The sequence below is a fragment of the Empidonax traillii genome, unplaced genomic scaffold (assembly GCF_003031625.1).
Source record: "Empidonax traillii isolate 1590-97213 ecotype Southwest subspecies unplaced genomic scaffold, ASM303162v1 scaffold77:size1270838, whole genome shotgun sequence".
NCBI classification, from domain to species: Eukaryota; Metazoa; Chordata; class Aves; order Passeriformes; family Tyrannidae; genus Empidonax; species Empidonax traillii.
In genome coordinates this window covers 985,788-995,214 of record NW_020955270.1, presented here as the reverse complement: position 1 = coordinate 995,214, position 9,427 = coordinate 985,788, and positions in this window count along the sequence as shown.

The following is a 9,427-nucleotide window of genomic DNA, read 5'->3' as shown; positions in this document are numbered from 1 at the left end:
TGTGTGCGAACAATGAGGAGACCGGGGCAGAACACAGATCCAGCACAAATTCTGTCCTGAGGCCTTCGAACTTCAGAGTCTGTTTTGCTCTTGTGACTGAAAGGTGTCACAAGCAGGGAATTCAAAGTCCACTTACAGATCATAAGTCTCTACTAGTTCTTCTCATGTCCTCTCAGACAACTGTGTCAACTCAGTGTAGTTACTCATACTTTAGAGTGGAAAATATTGCAACAACAGCAGGCTGTTAGAGTTACTTAATGCTTATATAAAGAAATTTCCATTTGTTTATGAGGCCTTAAAAACTTGAATAAATGCTGTAAAAAAAGGGTCACTTAAGTGAAGAGTGAGAAGATATATTAAAGTAAATCTATATGCTCCTCTCATGTGAGATCCAGAGCAGCATAAGATAACTAAATGCACACTTCTCAGAATTCAAAGGAAGGAACAACAGCTGACCTTTTCTGATATAGGCCTAAAGACTGTTTCAGTGAACAAAGGAATAGCTGCTACATGCAATTGTCTACTTATAAACAAAATAAGACTTAAAGGAACCCTGATCTAGTAGAAAAATGTTTGGGTTTTCTGCTTGGAAATTCCATTATAATAGGTAAATATCTTTCTCTACTTGAACTTATCGGTAGTACACTGTAATTAGGAAGGGAAATATGTTTTTTATGGTGGTTAAGAAGATCACAGCTGTGTAACACCTGTATTTTTGTATCCCTATCAGTGCCTTTAGTAATACTTGTCAGTCCTGTGATCTATAGAGGAAAACTGAAAATTCCTTTTGTTTGGTGTGACTCTGCTGAGGCTCTTGGTGTTTGGGATAGTAAACCAAAAAGAAGCTAATGTATTCATGCAGTGCCCAAAGCAGGGTATCTGTACAAACCTCCAGTATGGATCTCATATCCCACGCAGTAATCAGTGATCCCTCCTTCTAAGGAATGATGCAGTTGCACCATCAATTCAGCAGGCAGCTTTAGGCTCTCCAGTACGATTCACTGAGTAAATGTATAAATAAAGTGATTACAGATCTGAACCAATAAATACAAAGAAAATTATACAAAACTCTTGATTATTCTGCATTCAGACAGTTCTCTTTACATTAACAGATCAGGTTTTCAGGGGTGTGTAATAGTAATCAAAACTTCAAAAGTATCATCAGCAATACATAAAATAACTCTCCTTAGGAGATGTGGAGGAAAATGATTCATCAGCTAAATCCTCAATAGTTCATTCTAGGTGACTAAATTTAAATGCTTTTCACCAGAAATGCCTGTATCAGCAGGTTCTTGTTAATGATTTATAACAGGTCATCTAGGCATAGTTCACTGCGCTGAACCCTAGCCACAGAATGAAAGTTCAGACAGCCCAGTATGTTGGATTCAGGGACAGTATACAGTGAACCTGACAGGAAGTTCAAGTCTGTTTATCAAGTCTTTGTTTATCTGCTGTGAAATACATTAAAACTGAAGTGAAAACTGGGTCCAACAAAACAGTTCTTTTTCAAGAATTGTTGAACTGTTATTAAAAAATGGATTATGTATTTTTGGTTAAATTTCTTTTTTGTGGCTCTATTTTCCTGAATAATACAGGAATACCTGCAAACATTATGGTCTGTAAGAGATGTTAGGAGAGTTTATAGCTAGATTCAGATAGCTGAGTGCAAGATGGCAATAGTCTTCCATGGAATGAACTCTGACAAACTATAATACTTGTGGCTTCAGCTTTGATTTGCTGATGACACTTCTTTTCAAATAGCATAGTCCTGGAATGCTGAATATGATGGAAAATATTTCTGTCCTTTCCTAGAGCAAGAGAAGGTGAATGTGCCACCCGTAATGAAGGTCTAACTGACTAAATTAACCACTTTTTACTGTTCTGTCTGTTCTGGAAATTCAAAAGCAGCTGCCATTTCAGCATCAAAGGCCTCTAAGTAGCCAATTGTATGTGAACTGCTGAAACAATTTGCAGAGGAAATAAAAAAGTAGATCAGTCCAAGTAATGGTTTTCATTTATGAAAATATACTTTGCTGCTGCAGCATACAGGAAGCTGAGATTGAGAGCCATCTACTCCCACCATGAATTAAAACCATTTTTGCAGAAAGGGAGCTCTGACTACTATAAACAACTCCAAACATAAATACCTGAAGTGGTAGCTATAGGAATATTGTAAAGCAATACTGACCTTCTGAGGACTGTTGAAAGAACTAAACTGTTTATTAAATGTAAAAGTAGAAGGAAAGCTGTGCTGATATATATCATATGCTTGCAAAAATTAAACCCTGAACAGACTGTCTGACTCTGAAGTCTGGGTGAGTCAGATTTTTTCTTTTACCTGATTTAGATCAGAAAACAGATTTGGTATGTGAGGAGGACTTACAGCAGCTGTCTTACGGTAACACCTTTGCTATTGTTGTCTGGGCCATTATTAGTCAGCAATGACAACTGGCATTTGGCCCCTGCCTAGATTTGATTTCTATTAACAAAGCTATACTGGCTTACAAGTTGTGTCTTCAGCAGACAGTACTTTATCAAGTGTTTAACCTGTTGTTGCTGTACAGGTGTACAGGTACTTTGTGTCTGCAACCTACACTCAGAATGCAGTGACTGTGTCTATAGTAACCTGGGTGACTGCACACCTTCTGGAAGCGCTAAATGCTTAAACACTGCAGTATGTAATAGAATCACAGAATCATACAAAAGTTTGAATTGGAAGGGACCTTAAAGATCATCTAGATCAGACTCCTCTGCCATGGGCAGGGATACCACTCACTAGGTAAGGTTGCTCAAAGCCCCATCCGACCTGATCTTGAACACTTCCAAGAATGGCGCATCCACATTTCTCTGGACAACCTGTTCCAGTGCCTTACTACCCTCACAGTGAAGAATTTCTTCCTAACATCTAATTTAAACCTGCCTTCTTTCAGTTTAAAAACATTACCTCTTGTCCTGTCACTCTCGGCCCATATAAAAAGTCCCTCTCCCTGATTCTTACACCTTTAGGCACTGAAAGGCCTCTCCTCTAGGCTGAACAACCCCAGCGCTGTCAGCATGTTTTCACAGGAGAGGTGCTCCAGCCCTCTGATAATCTGTACGGCCTCCTCTGGACCTGCTCTAACACGTCCATGTCTTTGTTGTGTTGAGTACTCCAAACTTGGATACAGTACTCCAGGTGGGAGTATACAATGTAGCTGTCATAAATTCATACTAACTGGTGAAAAAAAGGGAAGAAAAACTATTACTAGCTTCAGATATCCAAGTATTTCCTATTCTCATGAAGAGTTCACATTCTGCTGAAAATTATAATTATTAACTAACATACGACTATTTTCCTGTATTTTGGAGGAAATATATATATCAGAAGTCCTCAATCTTTGGATATTATGATCCTATATTTTATTTTCCACAGATGCAGCTGTTGAAGGTAACAGTGAAGACAAAGTAAAATTTTGAATACAAAATACTACTCCTGTATTACATTGATAAGGGCCCAGCAAAGATCAGAGACCATTATATTTGACAAACGTGTTAGACCTACCTTGACACTGGCAGACTTCCTGTTCTCCCTACAGCTTTGGTCTCCTAGTTTTTGGCTGGTTGAGGGAAAAGGCAGAATCAGAGTAGTACAACTGCAATAGCATTCCATAATAAAGGGTGCAGAATGAAACACAGAAGAAATAACTCAGTGTTTGAAAGAAAGAGAAGTTAGAGTAGAGAAGATATGATGACATATCTGAAGATACCTTTGGAAGTCACTGGCATAAGCCACATTACTCTGCTTGGCAGCAAATAGCAAAGACATGGAAAAATCTGTCCTGCAAAATTCAAGCAGCCCCTATTGGTTGTTTTTATGAAATTACCATTATTTCTTATTTTCACATGTTTGGATGGACCTCTTGGCTTGACTGAGGACTCACACTGAACAGGCTTCATGTTGTCTGGTTACAGGCAATAACCGCAACACCCACTTTTGATGTTCTTCATCCCACTTCAAAAGCACTGGCTCAACTTGTGGAACTTGAAAGGTGACTAGGTCCTGGTCCTGCCAAAAAATAGTCGTCACACATGAACAGCTTTCCAATCAATAGAGGTTTGCAAGGATGCTCATTTGTAAGGACTCTTGTGGAACTACAGGAGAGATGAGTCCAGGATTGGCATTTTACTTTGGTAAATCCTCATCTCTAGCTGACCTCTATTTTAAATTTTTAATGGCTGTCTCTTGGCAGGAAGACATGTTTAAAATATTATTCATGTATACCTTGTATTATTTACTAGTTATTATTTATATATCAGGCATATAACAGTCATAAGGATTGTATTTAAGAAGGTGGCAGTTTATGCCTTAGAGCCCAGTCTGCATCTCATGGTGGAACAGCTGAGCAGCTCCCACATCTGTCTTTGACCATCAGCATTTTATCCAGCCTATCAAATTGCAAGCTGAAATTTTCTGACCTTTTTCTGTCAGCAAAAAATGAAAAAAGAGGAAAAATAAATTAGAGATTTTTGTGCTGATCCTGCATCACAATCCTTGCCAGATTTCCTGTAAGAGCTCAAGAAGAGGAAACAAAATATGACTGTGAAGTGAAAAAAATCTGTAGTGCTTTAAAAATCATGGCAATAAAGTTGCTGAACAGTCTCTTCAACGCAGTTAAGAGGCATTCAGAGGTAGAGACAGACCATGAAACTAAACGCATAAGCAATCCCATGACTGTGCTACAGTAATAATTAACAATAAGTGGTTTTTAATTGTATTCCCCTTTTTGCAAAGACTTCATGATGTCTTGCCTGTAAATGTTTTAAGTTAATTATAAAACTTTTGTTAGTTCTTTTAACACAGACGTAAGCCTAGGTAAGTTACAAAATAATTAAAGGACTGTAAAGGATTTCAGTTGTCCTGAAGCCAAGTGTAGGACTTTAGACTCCCATTGTTCAGGCAAATCATTAGGCAGTCAGGCACTGTTTGAGGCTTTCAGTGTGGATCATGCATGAGGCCAATCTTAAGAACTTAAATGACAGAACAGTGAGAAACTGGTCTTTCAGTAGCATGTGTGCTTTAGTAATTTTTCCACCTGCATGTCTGCAAAGGGAGTTCTTACACTGCTGTTACAATCAGCACACTCCCAGCCAGTGTGACACAGAGCATGCCTTGTCTGGCACAGATGGAAGATGCACTTGATGGATGGAAGGCTGTGCAAGAAAGAAAAAAGTTCTTGAAGGGAAAAGCAATATTCCCTTGCATAATGGCAAGAATTATTTCTGGACTGCCCCACTTTCCAACTTTTTATTGCTCTTAATATTATCTTAATTGAATGTGGAATGTTTCCCTGATTGTCTCCAGCTTCTGAAGTAGACTTTCACCTGCAGTGAGCATTTGATGCACCTATCAGTCATATATAATTTCTTGCAGCAATAGTACGATCCATAGGTCTGCAGTTTTCTAGTAAGATTACATGCCCTGAAGGAGGAGTAAACATAAATTATCTGTTAATGTTTCTGCATGTATAAGACATGGAACTACAGCATTGATTGTGGGCTAGGTCAAAACCTTTTCTTACAGTTTAGCTTTAATTCCTTCCAGACTCTGGGGATTTTCATGGATTACAAAAGAGAGCTAGAAAAGCCACCATATTTCATGTCCTGATGTGCTATGTTCACTGTTGCTTATAAAACAAAAACCCCACAAAATGATTTTGCAAATCAGATTAAAGATTTGGATTTGGTAAAAAATCTAAGTCACCTGTGAAGACGTAATAACTACATATACAAAATCTTTATTAACAATATCTATGTATGTTATTTCTACTCATGATGCATAATATATACCAATAAAGAATGGCATGGTATATAGGTATTTTAACAATAAACACAGATAACTTTTTAATAGAGGCTTTCCTTAAGAGGTTTCCTGGACAAGTACTGACCTAGCCAAAGCTGCTGAATTTATAGTGGGCAATGATCTTTAAAGAAACCTTCCAACACAACCCATTCTATATTTATATCTATGATTCTAAAATCTGGGTTAAAAAGAGGAAAAAATAGCAAAGTACTTAATGTCTATTGTTATTTAAGCACTATGCCACTGTACAATACGTTTAGGCATGCTTCTCATAATTCTGCAGAATCCAAATCACTATGGTTTATGAAACTGATAGACAGTAGGTTTTTCAACTTGCTTCTTCTTCCAGATATTTAAAATCATATAAAAGAAAATATTTAGATAAGAACACTAGAATGGAACCACCCTCTCTTGCAGTGCTCACCAGACAGTGTTCTCCCTGATTTCAGTAGTCAGCTGATCTCTCTGGGGTCACAAAAATATGATGCTTGTCAACAGTAGATAAGATCTGGCATGGAGCTTGTAGGTCAGCAGATAATACTGAATGCCCATCCTGTCCTAGCTGCGCATTTCCTCTGAAAATAGAAAGATAACAGAGGAACAGGCTGACATCTTTGTGTCACAGGAGCAAGGTTTAAGGATTTTTTACTTCAATCCACAATTCTACACATTACAGTTTTCAAGCATTTAATTTTGCAGTTGCCACTATCATTTTGACTTTCATTAACTCCTTATATCTTCCTTTCCCTCAGGAAATAGTAAAGAAGTAAGGAGGATTAACAGAACAGCTCTCTGTCAGAAGCACAACCCATGTTCATTGTCCTATAAGACTTTATAAACAGGCACTCATATTTTTTCCCTGGGCATACCTATCAAAGGGGCTCTACAGAATTGCTTTCCTCTTGCATAATAGCACACATCTGGCTTGCTCCAGGCATGACAGTAAAGCCTTTTCATGCACAGAGCAAGTCATTGTGCAATGGAGACATGCTGAGTTGTCTGATAAAGAGAAGATTTCTTGCAAATGATTGATAACATTACAGGAATGAGCAGTTGATTTTGTAATACTTTTTTTTTTAATAGAAGAGACCAGTAAAAGCCCCATTGCAGCTGTTTCAATTCTGCAGCTGTTTGGGTGAATAATTTGGTTCTGATGTGGGAGATCTGGGTGTGCTGTGAATGCACTAAGCAGCTTTCAAAACTACTTGAGGAGCCAGGCAGAACTGTTCAACAAGCTGGGTGTAGGCCACAGGTTGCTAGGTGGATAGCCTTGCACTAGTTAAGCTAATGGTACCTTTTGGCCTTCAGTTATTATCTAAATCACTGCTTTTGGAAAATAGTTATCTACTCAGTGCTGCACATAAACACACCTTCTGAATTCTTGGCTTCACATCTGCAGTTTGTGAATTCCTACATTTATTCAGATAAAGCGGTGTTTCTTTTATTAAAGAAGGGGAATGTATGATTCTCGCTTTTCTTCTTTTAGTTTAGTATTAATTTTTCTCTGTTTGCTACGTCACAGCTCCCCCTGTGAAGAGGAGAGGCTCACAACACTCAGTTTGGGCAGATGATCTCTGCCTTGGAAGAGAACATGTTTGCTTCAGTAACTTTCCCAAACTCACCTGAATGTTATGTCTAGAAAACTTACCAGGTTATCTTAATAAATGCAGGATTCTCTAGTGTCATTGAGGTGATTCTGGAAAAGGAGAAAAGCATAGGGAATTTTTAGCCACATAAATGGCTAATAGAGGTTGAACTGGAGATACTAATAGAAAACTAATAGAATAGAACCTAACGTGTTCTTCCTCATGTAAATAAAATGCACTGTAAAGCAGGTAATTTTCAGATTTACAACTAAATGGTGTGTTTTTGTAACATTAACTCTCAGAAATCCTAGAGGTAGTGCTATGAAACAGCACACCCATCTCTGAGAAAGGAAAAGGGGAACCTCAAGAGTTATAGCTTAATCATTCTAATTTTATATTTGAAAAGCTACTAGGACAAAGTATGAACTATTCATTTAAAAGCTTCCATCTAACCTCACAGTAAAATTAGATGGGTGAAGCCATAGGAAAAAAAAGAAACACAGTGGAAAATGCCATGGGAAAAAAAGTAAATGGGCAGAACAAACCACACAATAGTGAAGGACAAGCAAGTCAGCAATATTGTCTGGATAGGTAGAAGGTGCTGGAATGGAAATTTTTTATTCTTATGTTGTACTCTGCTACAGTGGTAACTTTATCAGTATTTTCATTTGAATTACAAGTTATTGTAAGATACAGTTCTTCAACTAAAAACTAGATCTCCAGTGGTTTAAACCAAACTTTTACATATTTTTTAATGCAGGAGGCATCAACGTTGTTAATGTGCTGCTGTGTACCAGAAAACAAGAACAAGTGTGGCAGGCAACTCCTAGATTGAAAACCACTGTCTGAGCAGATCTACTAGTAAGAACAATTAGCATCGTTACATTAGCAAGGCCATAATTATATAAACAAATAAAAGGGAAATAAATTTTATTTTTTAACGTTGTTTTACAAACCATCAGTATTGATAAAACTTTCTTGTATTACTGTATTATAAAATGCTGCACAAAGTCTTAGGACCCTGTGTATTAAAGAGTATATAAAAATTAGTTTGAACTTGACCAAATATCTACTATTTATGCTTGTTTCATGTTGTAGGATTTCTGTGCTGAACAGCTGCCCTAACTTCATAGACATTAATCCTTTTAGTGGAAGAAGAATATGGCAAAAGTAATGGTGTAGGTGTGGCACCTTGGAAAAGGGATGGAATACATAAACAAGTCCATTTGCAGGCATTAATGCAGGTGAGTTCATTAGAACACAGAGCCACTGCGTGTGTAAGCTCTTCTGTTGTCAGCATTGACACAGAAGCTGTCAAAGGGGTGATCATTGTGTCTGTTCTGATAAGTTATTATACTGGTTTATTTGGATGAGTACATTTTCATCTGGTGACAGGGCGTGAAACCTGGATGACCAGGAGTGCCTCTGGAGACTCTAGCCTAGAAGACAAACCCGAGTTTCCCATCACCAGCGCTTAGACAGGGTGGCAGAAGGGCTGGTGGCACTTGCTGTCTCCTCCTAAGGTGTGTCAGCCCAATAACTCAGGAGCTCCGTGGGAGCTGTAGGGTGCTGCCTGGGCCTTTCCTTCCTCTGCTGGGAAGCCTTGGAGCTGAAGGGGCAAAGGTGGGCATCACAGAAGTGGTGTTCCACAGAGTGGAACAGAAGCCTTGCTGGGCAGTATTTCACTTGCATATTTTGACACCACTTCATGATACTCATTTTGAGCACCTTTCAATCTAAATTATAAAATAAGACAGTGTTATGGAACTGCATGGAAGAGTGGCTCTGCAGCAGAGGGGAGGGACATGGCCTGAAGGCAATCTCATGAGTGTACATCCTGTCTGTGAGGATGCATGTGGCCCCACCACCTCATGCCTTCCAGAATGTTCTGGCGTTCCACACTAAGGAAAGTGGTCATTCACATAAAAAACTGTAATACAACTACAAAGTGCGTATGGAAGAGGAGACACAGGTGTTCCCTGTTGGCTAGAGGAACAAAGTT